This window comes from Dasypus novemcinctus, chromosome 3 (assembly GCF_030445035.2).
Source record: "Dasypus novemcinctus isolate mDasNov1 chromosome 3, mDasNov1.1.hap2, whole genome shotgun sequence".
Classification (NCBI taxonomy): Eukaryota; Metazoa; Chordata; class Mammalia; order Cingulata; family Dasypodidae; genus Dasypus; species Dasypus novemcinctus.
Genome location: NC_080675.1, coordinates 92,358,690 through 92,374,854, shown reverse-complemented (window position 1 = coordinate 92,374,854; position 16,165 = coordinate 92,358,690). Strand labels below are relative to the sequence as shown.

Genomic DNA, 16,165 nt, shown 5'->3' with positions numbered 1-16,165 from the left:
GGATAAGACCATTTTTCTTTGAAGCTGAATGAATGTATGTAAATACTAAAAAACGTTAATATGAGAAAAGAAACCACATTATATTAGTGAAAGAAACCAGACACGAAGTACTACATATTTATAAAGACAAAAGTAGATTAGTGGGTATGTAGGGTTGAGGAAGAACTGCTAAGGGGTGTGGAGTTTTTCTTTTTGGAGTAATGAAATTGTTCTAAAATTTTTTGTGGTTATGAATACACAATACTTTGATCTTACTAAAAGCCTTTGATGGGAAGCAGATGTGGCTCAAGCAATTAGGCTTCTGTCTACCATATAGGAGGTCCAGGGTTCAATTCCCAGGGCCTCCTGGTGAAGGCAAGCTGGTCCATGTGGAGTCCTGGTCCACACAGAGAACTGGTGAGCAAGATGGTGCAACAAAATGAGGCACAGAGGAGAGACAGTAAGAGATGTAGCACACCAGGGAGCTGAGGTGGCACAAGAGATTGAGCCACTCTCTCCCACTCTGGAAGGTCCCAAGATCAGTCCCTGGTATTGCCTAAAGAGAAGACAAGCAGACAAAGAAGAATACACAGCAAATGGACACAGAAAGCAGTGAGCTCAAAACAATGAGGGGTGGGGAATAAAGAAATAAATCTTTTAAAAAAGCCATTGATTATACAGTTTGGATAGATCATATGGCATATGATATATATCTCAATAAAACTGCTTAATAAATAAATAAATAATTGTGCAAGAATACCAGAAATAGCAGCTATGTACAGCAGGGGAAACAGAGAGATCAAGAGGTGAAGAATTTCGCACTTTCCTTTAGGCGCATGACACGGGAGAAGATCCTGGTGTTGCTATGGGCTGCCGCCCTGCCCAGTGTTACCGGTAGTGTAAGAACAAGCTCTACTCAAAGTCTCGCTTCTGCCCAGGTGTCCCTGATGCCAAGACCCGCATTTTTGACCTGGATTGGAAGAAGGCCGAAGTGGATGAGTTCCCACTCTGGGGCCACATGGTGTCAGACGAATATGAGCTGAATCCTGGAGGCTGCCCATATTTGTGCCAACAAGTGCATGGTGAAAAGTTGTGGCAAAGGTGGCTTTCACATCCGAGTGCAGTTCCACCCCTTCCATGTCATCCCCATCAACAAGATGTTGTCCTGTGCTGGGGCTGACAGGCTCCAGGCGGGTATGCGAGGTGCCTTTGGAAAGCCTCGGGGGACAGTGGCCCGGGTCCACATTGGCCAGGTCATCATGTCCATCTGCACCAATCTGCAGAACAAGGAGCATGTGATTGAGGTGCTGCGCAGGGCCAAGTTCAAGGTCCCTGGCCACCCGAAAATCCACATCTCCAAGAAATTGTGCTTCACGAATTTCAATGCTGACGAATTTGAAGACATGGTGGCCAAGAAGCACCTCATCCTGGAAGGCTGTGGGGTGAAATACATCCCCAACCGTGACCCCTTGGACAAGTGGCAGGCCCTGCACTTGTGAGGGCTTTGCCAGCACTGCCCTTGCCCAACTCGTGCTCTCCAATAAATGACTTCCTGCCTGCCTGGAAAAAAAAAAGAGGTGAAGAATTTCCTTGCTTTTCTGTTTTTTTGTTATTATTATTATTATTGAAATAACGAAAATACTCTAATGATGATTGAGGTGATGAATGCACAACTATGTCATTATACCTATAAATACCAGTGATTATACGCTGTGGATGAACTGTATGCTTTATTAATATGTATCAATAAAATTGTTTTGTTTAAAAAAACCCCAATATGGTACTGGCAGGAGGACAGACATATAGACAAATGGAATTGAATTGAAAATTTAGGAATCAACCCTCACATTTATGGCCAACTGATTTTTGACAAGGTATAAAGAATAGTCTCTTCAACAAATGGTGCTGGGAAAACTGGATTTCCATTTGCAAAAGAATGAAGGTGAACCCTACCTCACACCTTACATAAAATCAACTCAAAATGGATCAAATACCTAAATATAAAAACTAGGACTATAAAATCCTATAAAAAATATAGGGAAGTGTCTTCAGGATCTTGTGTTAGGCAATGGTTTCTTAGAATTTAAACCCAAAGCACAAGCAACAAAAGAAAAAATAAAGGGACCTCATCAAAATTAAAAATTTTTGTGCATCAAAGGACTTTATCATGAAAGTAAAACAATAACCTACCAAATGGGAGAAGATATTTGGAAACCACATATCTAATAAGGGTTTAATATCCAGAGTATATAAAGAAATCCTTCAACTTAATAACAAAAAGATGAACAACCCAATTTAAAAATTGGCAAAAGACTTGAATACACATTTCTCCAAAGATACACAAATGGCCAAAAAGCATATGAAAAGATGCTCAACATCATTAGCCATTAGGGAAATACAAATCAAAACCATAATGAGACATCTTTCCAAACTTATTAGAGAGGTTACTGTTAAAAGAAGAAAGAAAGAAAAAACATAAGTACTGGAGTGGATGTGGAGAAATCAGAATATTTATTCATTGCTGGTGGGAATGTGAAAATGGTGCAACTGCTGTGGAGACAGTTTGGTAATTCCTCAGAAAGTTAACCATAGAATTACCATATTACCTGGCAATTCCACTTCTAGGTATATACCCATAGGTATTGCAGTTTTCTTTTATTGCGATATCTTCATCCGATTTTGGTATTAGGGTGATGCTGGCCTTAGAGAATAAATTAAGGGGTGTTCTTTCCTCTTTGATTTTTTGGAAGAGTTTGAACAACATTTGAGTTGTTTTCTTAGAATGCTTGGTAGAATTCCTCTGTGAAACCATCTGGTCCTGGGCTTTTATTGGTTGACAGTGGAATTATTCCCAATTACCCAAAGGTGGAAGCAACCCAAGTGCCTATCAACCAATGAATGGGTAAACAAAATTTCATAGATACATGTGATGGAATACTATATTACAGTGAGAAGAAATGAAACTGGTACATATAACATGGATGAATCTTGAGACATCATGTTGAGTGAAACAAGCCAGACACAAAAGGACAAATATTATATGATTTCACTGATATGACAGCATTAGAAAAATGTATTTGACTGTGGCTAAAAAGGAAAAATTTTAGGTCATATAATCCTTGGGATTATACTTGTATTATCCTTGGGATTTAAAAATCCTTGGGACTGCATAACACCATGAACTCTTATGTTAAATCATGGACAGTTATAAAAATATGCTTCCATCAATTGTAACTAATGTACCACACCAATGAAAGGTGTTAATAATAGAGTGGTATATGGGAACCCTGTATTTTATTCCTGATATTTCTGTAACCACAACTTATCTAATTAAATATATATATATATATATATATAATAGGTAAAACAAAAAAAAAAAAAGAATTCTACTTTAGCCTATGTTCGGTTGGGACCATTACTTCAGCTCTCTGAGCTTCAGTTTCCTCATATAGAGGATGAGAACAATAATAATGTTCTCACAAGCAGAAGAACATGTGTTTGAGGGAAAAGATGATTGGGTTTAAATCTCTACTGCCACTTACAAGCTATATGACTTGTATGAGGTTAAACCATTTAACATTGACAAAATGCTTAGAACAGTGCCTGGCCCACAATCGGGTAGAATTGAATCTTATATTAAAAAATTGATTAGTCTCTTCAGGATAAGTGTTAACCATTGTTAAACAAACACCTATTCCCTCTGATTATCCTAGATAGATTTTCCCAATTTTATACATTTTCTTCCAAAAAATGGAAAAGGAGAGAACACTTCCCAATTCATTTTATGAAGTCAGTAACACCTGATACTAAAGCCAGGGAAAGCAAAAAAAAAGAGGAAGAAGAAACAAGACCAATATCCTTCATGAATACTGATGCAAAAATCCTTACAAAATGTTAGCAAATAGAATTCAGTGATATATAAAAATAACCATACACTATGCACTATGACCCAGTGAGGTTTATTCCAGGGACACAAGGTTCATTCAATACTTAAAAATCAATCAAGGAAGCGGACGTGGTTCAAGCAATTGGGCTCCCATCTACTATATAGGAGGTCCAGGATTTGATGCCCAGGGCCTAAATAAATAAACAAAAAAATAAATCTTTAAAAAAATCAATTAATGTAATCCACTATATTCACAGGTTAAAGAAGATTTGTTTATGTTTTCTTCTAAAAGTTTTATAGTTTTGTTTTACGTTTAAGTCTGTCCTCCATTTTTTAAAATTAAAGTTAATAGATCTGTTAAAGTTAATAGATCACATAGAATGTTACATTAAAAAAACATAAGAGGGAAGTGGACTTGGCCCAATGGATAGGGCATCCACCTACCTCATGGGAGGTCCCCGGTTCAAACCCCAGGCCTCCTTGACCCGTGTGGAGCTGGCCCATGCGCAGTGCTGATGCGCACAAGGAGTGCCCTGCCACACGGGGGTGTCCCCCGTGTAGGGGAGCCCCATGTGCAAGGAGTGCGCCCCATAACGAGAGCTGCCCAGCACGAAAAAGAGTGCAGCCTGCCCAAGAATGGCGCTACAGACATGGAAAGCTGACACAGCAAGATGACGCAACAAAAAGAAACACAGATTCCCAGTGCCGCTGATAAGGATAGAAATGGTTATGGAAGAACATACAGCAAATGGACACAGAGAGCAGACAAGGGGGTGGGAGGAAGGGGAGAGAAATAAAAAAAAATAATAAATCTTGAAAAAAAATATATAAGAGGTTCCCATATAACCTACACCCCACCCCCCACCCCCATCATTTTTGTAAATTGTATTTTTTTGAAGATACATACATCACAAAAAAGTTTACATTAAAAAAAACATAAAAGGTTCCTGTACAGTCCCCATTTCCCTACCCCACTCCTCCCACACCAACAATGTCCCCACCATTGTGGCACACTCGTCGCACGCAGCGAACACATTTTGGGGCACTGCTGCACCATGTGGATAATAGTTTATTCTGTAGTTCACACCTCTCCCCCAGTACATTCAGTGGATTATGGCAGGATATATAATATCCAGCATCCGACCCTGCAATATCATTTAGGATGACTCCAAAGTCCCAAAAATGCCCCCTCATCACATCTCTTCTTCCCACTCCCTGCCCTCAGCAACTACTGTGGCCACTTTCTCCCTGTCAATGATATAATTTCTTCTATGAGTAGTCACAAAAGTTTTGTAGTAGAATATCAGTAAGTCCACTCTAATCCATATTTTATTCCTCCATTCTGTGGGCCCTTGGATGGTGATGTCCACTCCACCTCTGTATCTAGAGGGGGCTTAGATTCTACTTGGATGATGAATGCAATTCTCCTGCTTGCTGTCATAGGCACTCTCAGTTCCCTGGTTTGGTGATTGACCATCTTCATCTCCCTGTTAGCTGACCTGCATAAGTCCAATGAACCAGAGAGTAGAAGTTGCAACTCTGCTGAGGCTCAGCACCCAGTTGGCACATGGACAGTCTAAAGATTCAAGTCTCCTGAGTCTACACCAATGCTAGTGCCAACCAAAGGTTCAATAAAAGTGACAGAAGAGGCATGTGTAGAAAGGTCACATCTGAGTCTAACTCTATCACACTCAGGGACACAAATTCCAAAGTAGGGCCCACTGACGTGGTACTGAGCTCCAGAGCTATCTGCCATGACCATATCCCTGTGGGCCTCTGTAGCCCTCAGGAGAACCAGTACCTGGGGTTGTCCACTTTGGCTGTTTCTGGGGTCCTCCTGAGGAGTACATAAGCGTGACCCCTCTGATGACCTCCTGACTCTTTTTTGAAGGCTCTTAGCTATATAAACTCATTTGCCTTTGCCATTTTCTCCTTTTATTCAAGGTCAAAAAGCAGTTTTCAACACATGATCCTACATGTGGGCTAGATATTCTGTTGGTCTGAGTTGACCTTTTTATTCAAGGTCTTTTTCTATTTGCATCACCAGCTGGTGCTTGGTAGTAATCCCTTGGCACCAGGGAGGCTTGTCCCTGGGAGTCATGTCCCATGCTGGGGGGAAGGTAATACATTTACATGCTGAGTTTGGCTAAGAGAGTGTGTCCTCCATTTTGAGGTACTTTCTGTATATGTTGTGAGGTGTAGGTCAAGGTTGACTTAATCAACACACCTGGAGCTGGGAATGTTGGAGGGAGCAGCAGAGTGGTTTTAACTAAATAATTTATGACCTGACAATGGCTTATTGTGTCAAAAGCTGGGATTGACAGGGGACTATATTAGCAGGGAAGAAGGGAATAGGGTGAACAGCTTCTGAGGGTACTTGTTATACCAGCCTTGGAGGGCATGCCATCAATCTTTCCATGGTAATTTCCAGGAGCCTGACCTGTACTCACCTGGTGAGGTCTTGTGGGCAGGCAGGGATTGATAGACCCTCAGGATACCATCTCCTGGAGGGTGGAGCTTTATCCCATGGGAGGAGGTAGGTGGCTGTTTGGGGAGCCTGCACTCTGAGTAATTTCTCCTGACACAGGAACTGGCTGACAGGAATCTAAGGAAAGCTCTGCCAAGCGACCTGGCCATTTGTCCTCCTCTGTGTGGGGTGTCCAGCCCTGGATGTTCCCCGGGGAAGTATAGAGCCTCCTTCTCTGTCCCCCAGGTTGCAGAACAGGCTCTTCAGATCTTGATGGCAAGGGGCAGGAAGGTTGGTGGGGAGTGAGTTTGGGAAGTTTCAGGCACTAAAACTTTAGTGAAGATGGAAGCCCTTCAAACCAGGGAAGCAGTTTGATATTATTGATGAATTCCAAAAAGAAATATTGTATTATGTTTGTAAACTGGTCTTTTCCTCTGGGCATATGAGATTATATTGGATTCAGAGGTTTACTTGATTACTTAAGTAAACCTCTTGTGTCAGTATGGCATTGAGTACCCGCCCCTTAGTGGGTATGGACTCACAGATAAAAGGCATGGCAAAGGACAGAGTTGGGGATTCTTAATGTTGGTTGGAGTTTTGACGTTGGAGATTGATGCTGGTCTAAGCTGGAGCCCCGGGGAGAGAGACTGAGACATTCGCCTGATAGTCTACAGCTGATCTTGTGGAGAAAACAGAGGAGCTGAGCCCAGAGGAACCCAGGAAGCCTGAACCCTTGCAGACGTCCGCAGTCCTCTTGCTCTAACACATGAAAATAGACTTTGGTGAGGGAAGTAAAGTATGCTTTATGGCCTGGTATCTGTAAGCTCCTACCCCAAATAAATACCCTTTATAAAAACCAACCAATTTCTGGTATTTTGCATCAGCACCCTTTTGCTGATTAATACAATGGGCTTTTTTTCCCCTTCTCTCCCACCCCACTGTTTTTGCTGTCTCTGTTCATTTGCTGTGTGATCTTCTGTATCTATTTCTCTTTTTTGTCTTCTCTTCTTGTTTTTCTCCTCTAGGATACACCGGGATTTGATCCTGGGGAACTCTGATGTGGAGAGAGGTTTCCTGTCAATTGTACCACCTCAGTTCCTGGTCTCTGCTGCGCTTCACCTCGACTCCCCTTTGTCTCTCTTTTATTACATCATCATCTTGCTGCGTGACTCACTTGCGCAGGTACAAGCTCACCACATGGGCACTTGGCTTGCTGTGTGGGCACTCGGTTTGCCACACAGGCACTGGCTCACTTTCTCTTCTTTTTCACCAGGAGGCCACAGGGATTGAACTCAGGTCCTCCCATATGGTAGGAGGCCTTATCACTCATCACATCCGCTTCCCAAAACAGGCTTTTTTGAAGCCCATCTTTTTTTCCCCCCATCCTTTTTGGGGCTGAAAGCCGGCATCATCCAGTCATTCCCTGCAGCACGGGGTGTGAAGGCCAGGGCAGGGCATGCAAGTGCGTCTGAGACTGGTCTGGCTCTGGCAAGAGGATGGTTTCAGAAGTATTGGGGCAAGCTCTGAGATTTAGGGCACAAAAAGGGGGGGGTAGTTTTCATCTGATGAATGCTTAGTGTGTTTCAGGCATGCTGTCGGGTGCTGCACACATATTGTTACCTGACTTAACCATTGTAATGGTCCTAGGTGGTATTGTCACCTTCATTTTACAGCTGAGGAAACTGAGGTCCCAAGAGTTTTTATGTTCTCCTGTGACAGTGCTACCGTATCTAATTCTGCAAGCCTTGTTGGGATGGGTCCAGCATAGCATGGTCTTTCTGACGAGGCCCTCTCGACAATGACAAACCCAGGTACTTCTTCATTTACCTGCATCCAGTGTCAGGCCCTGTTACCCTGCCAGTCCCCCTCATCTACTAATCAGGGCCACCAGATGATAACCACTGATTACCCTTGACTAAGAATGTTTTTCCTTAATTAAAAATTTTCTGATATTTCTTATATCTAACTGAGAAATATTTGTACATGTTCATAAAGAGATATGTACAAAGATGCTTATTTCAGCATTGTTTATAACAGAAAGAAACAAAGGAATAATCTAAATGTCTGTTGATAGAGGAATAGTTAAATAAATTTGGACAGTGGTTGCTTTCCATATCAGGGTCCTTTTAATTTCTTAAAAAATTATTGAGGATCCCAAAGAGCTTTTGTTTAGCTGGGTTATGTCTATTGACATTTGCTATAATAGAAATTAAAAAGAAATTTTAAAAAGTTATCTATTAGAATATGAAACCCATAACTGTGTATGCTAACAGAAATAGCATTTTAATGAAAATAATGATTTTCTTTAAAAAAATGTGACAAATGTGGCATTGTTTTACTTTTTTACAAATCTCTTCAATGCCTGACAGAAGATGACTGGATACTCAAAATAACTTCTACATTTAATCTGTTACAATGTGCTGTTTTAGTCTAAGCAGACAAAGAAAATACGGCCTCATACAGATACATAGTTGGAAAAGAGGAATAATTTCATTGCTTTTTAAAGATAGTTGTTTATATTCTTCTTTGATACCGCACCAAAATTTGATAAATGGCTGAATTCTTGAAGGTTAGTTACCATGTGAAATCTGACACCTACCAATGAATTTTTTTGTACTGTTACATTAATTCCATTGGTCTATCTTTCACTTTGAGTGGATCTTTTATCCATGCAAAATTTTGTAACATCATGCATAGGTCATTTGGATATTTTGGTTTACTGAGAAATGCAAATGCTCTAAATATTGAGATATTCCATTATTCAATATTAAAAAATCACCTTTATTAATATCACCATTGATCTCATTAGAAAAATCTTGTAGGGTCAAGAAATTGTCAAGCTCATGATGACAGATATAATTTTTTCACAATTCTGATTTCCATCAGAAAGCTTAAATTTTTATCATTGGCAGCAAATGTCAATTTTTTTCTTTAAAGTGACAGTCTGTATCATTGATTTTTGGGAAAATATCTGCTGAATACCCAAATCTGTATAATCAGAGTTTACCTGCCAGTCATTCTTTCAAATAAAAGTGGTGTAACATGAGAAAGCAGAGAGTTCAGTTCGCATCTCAGTTGCACAAGTATTTTTCCTTCAGATAACAACCATCATTGGAAGTGGATGTGGCTCAACTGATAGAGTGTCTGCCTACCATATAGGAGGTCCAGGGTTCAAATACAGGACCTCCTGGCCCATGTGGTGACCTGGCATACACACAGTGCTGCTGCATGCAAGGAGTGTCATGCCATGCAGGGGTGGAGTGTGCCCCACAAGGAGAGCTGCCCCACACGAAAAGTGTGACACCCAGGAGTGTCACCACACACATGGAGAGCTGACATAGCAAGATGATGCAACAAAAAAGAAACAGATTTCCAGAGCCACTAAGAATGCAAGCGGACACAGAAGAACACAGAGCGAATCGACCCAAGAGAGCAGACAATGGGGCGGGGGGGAGTGAGGGGGTGGGGAGAAATAAATAAGATACATCTTTAAAAAAAAAACAACCATCATCCTTCAGTATGAGGCAGAAGTGCTTCATGTGTATTTCCCTTTTCCTGACAAAGAATGTTAAAAGGATGTATTCTCAAGGAAGAAGATTTAATAAAACAATCTTCAGTGAAACTGGCTTTTTCTTTTTTAAGCTGCAAGTGTGTGGCAGTGGGAAATGCAATGACCACCAGCCCAGTGTGGTGTGCACCTTGAATTCTGCTAAGGCACCAGCAGTTTTACCCACCAGTGCTTTTATGTCATAATGGAAGTATCAAAACAGTTGTTCCAGGGGAGATCAGGAGATTAAAAAGTTTTTCAACACTTAGAAAATTTCACCATCACTCCTGTTTGTTGCCAAGCATTCACAAAGAAGAAAATCTTTAATGATAGGATGCTGCTGATACGAATGAATACAAGGAAGCAGCAAGTGCACTCAGGTGTGTCTATTTGTCCATTTGTAAGGCAAAAGTACAATTATTCAGACAAGATTTGAACACAGTCTTCATGTTTGCAGCTAGGTCTTTAATTTGACAAGTTACCTGATTGTTCCAAGGTATCGGAGCCTGGGACATCTTTTACTGGCTTTTCACATAGCAGGCGTTCTGCATTGTCAGTGTACGAGGCTTTATTAGTTTCTCGACTATTGTGTGCACTTCCCAGTCAGTACAATACGATAACTTACTCTGTAAGATGCTTCAGTAACTTCTTCATCTGTAGTTTGAAAAACTGTGACAATTGTTGGCTTTTAAAGGGCTCATCACATCTATGTTGGCAATATTCAATTTGGGACTTGGAGTTGTCCTAAATGATATTGCAGGGTCAGATGCTGGACATTATATATCCTGATATAACCCACTGAATGGACTGGGGGAGAGTGTGAACTACAGGGTAAACTATTATCCGTGTAGTGCCGCAGTGCTCCAAAATGTGTTTGCTGAGTGCAATGAGTGTGCCACAATGATGGGGGAGGTTGTTGGTGTGGGAGGAGTGGGGTAGGGAGTGGGGGGTATACAGGAACCTCTTATGTTTTTTATAATGTAATCTTTTTTGTGATGTATGTACCTTCAAAAAATACAATTTACAAAAATGATGGGGGTGGGGAGGTGGGGAGTGGGTTATATGGGAACCTCTTATGTTTTTTTTAATGTAACATTCTATGTGATCTATTAACTTTAATTTAAAAAATACAAAAAAAAATTTCTTTAGGTTCTGGATGATTAGTCTTAAAATGATGCTGCAACTTAACTAACCCTATACCAACATTCAAAATGATCTGTGGCATAAGACATAAGGTAAGCTATTAACATCTACACAATAGAACAAAATATACTTTCATCTTATTTTTATTTCATGTTTAGTTTTGCCTAGCGTCATTGGAGTAGATTCCTCTCTTCCACCGAAGAACTCTGATATATAGTTTCATTTTTTTTTCTCAATGTATTGTTAGATGTAGATGGTGCAGCTGCAGGTTGAGAAAGCAAGTCTTCTAATCTCTCCTTGAGCCAATGATAAATTCTTAAAATATAAGAAAACAAATTATAAAGAAATTGCCTTATATACTAGAATAAAATATCATTAAATTTCTAAATATGAGCAATTCTAGGTACAATTAAAATTTAGGAAAGTTTTTGAAAAACATTAAAACATGATAAAGTTGTACTTTCTGTGTTTTGCATAGGTGCAAGTAAAATTTCAGGATTTCAAAATAACAATTTATTGGATAATAAAGAGGTTATGGAAATTATGGCAGGTATAACTGAAGATAGCTAGTAAGAGGATAGAAGTTTGAGAGCAAATCAAGTTGATATAGGAAAATCCAGATATTTATACCCTAAGTGTACTTCCTCAGAAAATTTTAGAAAATATAAGAATGCACAAGTACACATTACATTAACTTTCAGAGAGATGCCGTCTATTCTTTTTTTTTAGTTATTGAGGCTAGGGATTGAACCCGGGACCTTGTATGTGGGAAGCTGGCACTCAACCACTGAGCCAAATTGGTCCCGAGTTGGGTTTTTTGTTTGTTTGCTTGTTGTTTGTTTTTGTTTTCAGGAGGCACCGGGAATGTAACCTGGGACCTCCCATGTGGGAAGCTGGCACTCAACTGCTGCAGCCACATCCGCTCCTAAGATGCCATCTTTACATGTCATGTAGCCTCTGGAAAACTCCACGACATACTACTGAGAGTGCAAGGGTGAAAAATGTAAATAATATTAGTATTATTATGAAAATAATTTTGACTTGATACAATCCTTGAAAGTATACTCCAGGGGTTCCCAGACCACACTTTGAGAACTGCCAAACTGGGGTAATATTCATTTTGTGGAATACTATGCAGCTTTTAAAAACAATGAGGTAGGTCTATATGTACTAAATGTAACAAGTTGCAGAACAATGGAAGAATGTTTACGGTATGATCTACACACAAATATATATATTCTATACTCACTTAAATGTATGCAAATGCATATACAATTTCTAGAAGAACTTAACTGCATGGTTACTTTCTGGAAGGGTCTAGGAATTTGGTGACTTAATGATGGAGAACTTTTGCTTAAACTATATTTTTTAAATGGTTACAAGGAGAATGTATCCATACATTACTGATGTCATTTCAACATATTTTATAAATAATATTTTGTCAACGTGTTTCTCCTGAATGATTTGTAAAATTTACATAATTTTGAAATTTTTTTCCTGATCAGTAGATGAGTATGTCCCATGTAATACTTGGGGCATAATTTGTACTAAAATATTGTTGTTCATCTGAAATTCAAATTTAACTGGACATCCTACATTTTTATTTGCTAAATCTGGAGACTCTATAAAGGGAACATGGAGGAGGACCCAAGGAGAACCTATGATGCCAAGATGTGGAGTAGCCCCAGATCCATTGGTAGCTTGCCAGTACTCATTGGAGTGGAATGTGCCACTTCTGTGAGCCATCTTCGCAAGAAGATAAGATAAGAAGCTCTGGGAGTGCTACAACTGGATGAACCTAGAATACGTTATGCTGAGTGAAAGAAGCAAGGCACACAAGAACAAATATTGTATGATTCCACTCATGTGAAATATCTGGAAACAGAAAATCTGTAGAGACAGAAATCAGAATAGAGGTTACCAGGAGATGGGGTGGAGGGTGACAAGGGTTGCTGCTTGGTGGATACAGATTATTTGTAAATTTAAAAAATTAAATAAGCTCAGAGAGGAGGCTTCTGGGGGCAAAACTGGGTAAGTAAGTGGACTCCTTACCTGATAATGGCTTTGCAGCTTGTTGATGTGGAGAGATGCTATGGCAGTGGGGGTGGGGAACGAATTGGAGGGAGGTTGTAAAATATTGCCAGGGGAGGTGTTCTTTCCTTCTTTTTTAAAACCCATATAAGTCTTCCACAAGATGTACCCTTCGGAGGTAAGCTTGCACCATCGTAGCTCTCCTGTAGCCACCATGAGTCTGGTAATATCTCCTGTGTCTCTGGGCTCTAGACAGGTGTCCGTCTTTCTACCCTATGACTGCCAAGGGGGCTCCTCGAGGCAGTAAAGGCCACTGCAGGTTACCTTCTTTCTCCCTGAGGTGAGGAGTCAGGGGAACTTCCTTCTCCAACACGTATTTTCTTCCCTCTCAGGGGTATGTCTATATACTCACCCCATTTCTTGTTTTCCCCATTTTTGTCTTAACAAAATCTCACCATGGTTAATATCTTCCTCAAATATACAAACCCATACTCTTAGGTTTTTTCCCCTTCTTTTCTAGATTTTGCCCATAGAGAAATCTCTCCTGCTTTTATTTTCATCTCCCCAATTAGTGAACCAATTAACCTATCAAACAATCAATCAACCAGCCAAACTAATCCATCCCAGAAACACAAGATGGGAGGAGACTTCAATTCAGTATGGAGAACTAAACAAAGTCCTTATAAATCTTGACACTGCAAAGATGGTCCCTCATGCTACAGGAAGGGTACATTACACACTTGGATCAGCAAGGTTTTGGCGAGCCACTGAAAGGCAGAAGAAGGGTCACTATTGAAGAAGAGAGGGTTGGGCACAAGTCAGGAGGCAGGGCTATCAATATGGGTGCAGGGAAGTGGACTTGGCCCAGTGGTTAGGGCGTCCACCTACAACATGGGAGGTCTGCGGTTCAAACCCAGGGCCTCCTTGACCCGTGTGGAGCTGGCCCATGCGCAGTGCTGATGCACGCAAGGAGTGCCCTGCCATGCAGGGGTGTCCCCCGCGTAGGGGAGCCCCACGCGCAAGGAGTGCGCCCCGTAAGGAGAGCCGCCCAGCGCGAAAGAAAGTGCAGCTTGCCCGGGAATGGCGCCGCACACACGGAGAGCTGACACAACAAGATGACGCAACAAAAAGAAACACAGATTCCCAGTGCCGCTGATAAGGATAGAAGCAGTCACAGAAGAACACACAGCGAATGGACACAGAGAGCAAACAACTGGGGGGAGGGAGAGGGGGGAAGAAATAAAAATAAATAAATCTTTTAAAAAATTTGGATGCAGAGGTCTTCCTCTCTTAAAACATCAGCTCTACAGTGTAAGCCCTCTCCGTTGGTCCTCCCCCCCTCTTTTAAAGCAGCTCTATTGGAATATATTGCAGATACAATAAAATGCACATAACTTAAGTGTGCAGTTTGAGTTTTAACGAGAGCACATACCTGTGTATCCGCTATTCCCATCAAGATGTAGAACATTTTTGACAACTAGAAAGTCCCCTTGTGTTCCTCCTGTCTAGGCAACCATTGGGCTGATTTCTCTCACTATAGATTAGTTTAGTCTATTTTAGAAGTTTATATAAATTGCCCTTTTCTTTAGATCCCGCTTAAGCATTTTTTCTCCATGCAGAAGTAAAAAGAAATATTATAGTTGTTTCATGGTTTCATTTTTCACATTTAAATCTTTGATCCATATGAAATTTATTTTGATGTACAGTGTGAAAGGCACAGATCTATTTTCATTAATTTTTTTCCCAGAGAACTACGCAGTTGTCTCAACACCATCTACTGATAAATATTTTTTTCTCAGTGTTTTGAATGCCCCCTTTATTATACAGTATATTAAATTTCCAAATGTGGTTAGGTCTATTTCTGGGCCTTCCCTTCTGTTCCTTTGATTTGTTTGTTCGTTCATGTACCAATACAATGCTATTTTAATTTTGGGTGCTTGATTTTAATAAACCTTATTTTTCAGGATTTTCCACTGCATCTCTTAAATGTGCTAATTCTCTCCAAGATTCCCGTATTGGTTACCTATTGTTGGATAACAAATTACTATAGCATTTAGCAGCTTTTAATTTTATTTTAATTTATTATCTCACAGTCTAGGAGGGTCAGGGATCTAGGGAGCAGCTTAGCTGGGTGATTCTGGCTCAGGGTCCCATGAAGTTGCAGCCAAGTTGTCATCTGGGAGTGCAGTCATTTCAAGATTGATTGGGGGGAGCTAATGTGGCTCAAGCAGTTGAGTGCCTGCCTCCCACATGGGAGGTCCTGGGTTTGGTCCCCAGTGCCCCCTAAAAACAAAACAAAAATAAACAACAAGCAAACAAATGAAAAACTAACTCAGGGGAACCAATATGGCTCAGGGGTGGAGTGCAGGCTTCCCACATTCAAGGTCTGGGGTTCAATCCCTGGCCCCAATACCTGAAAAAAAAAAAAAAGTTTGCTTGGGGCTGAAGGATTTGCTTGCAAGCTCACACATGTGATTGTTGGCAGGCCTCAGTTCCTGGGTGGCTGCTGGCTGGAGACTTCAGCTATTCACCACATGCGCCCTTCCACAGGGCTGCTCGCAACCAGGCAGAGAGAGTCCGGGAGAGACCCATTTGGAAGGGCAGTCTTCCATCTCTACCTGAGATTAGATAACCTAACCTCAGAAGTAACACACCATTGCCTCTGCCAACCCTGTACGACGTGAGAGGGACTACACAGGTGTGTGGATGCCAGCAGAAAGGGCTCGTGGGGGCCGTCTTAGAGGCTGGTTACCACACCTCAGCTTGGGCTCCCTTCTCTTGCCTTTATTCACTCTTCCTCGGAGCGCTCAGCCACTTCGCGAGGCTGCTTTGAGCCATGACGAATAATTCCCCAATCATTCTCCTGATTGCTAACTCCCTCTCCTGTGCTCCAGAGCTCTTTATCCAATGGCCTGGGCACCTCCTCTGAAATATCCCAGAGCCACCTAAACACGGCTTTTACCAGGTTCTGCTTGGGCGCCCCTGGGCCTCATACCTACCTCCATTTGACACGTGTCCCTGTGCATTGCATTGGTTCGATTCCTCCTCTAGACTGTGAGCTAATCGAGGGTGGAGACTGGGCCTTCACTATTGCGGTGCTCGCAGTACTAGA

At 41.1% G+C, this 16,165-nt stretch overlaps 1 pseudogene; it reads left to right on the top strand.

Annotated features, from left to right (window-relative positions):
• The first annotated feature begins 844 nt into the window (after positions 1–844).
• On the top strand, positions 845–1,478 carry LOC101436549 (large ribosomal subunit protein uL16-like; annotated as a pseudogene).
• Positions 1,479–16,165: the final 14,687 nt, after the last annotated feature.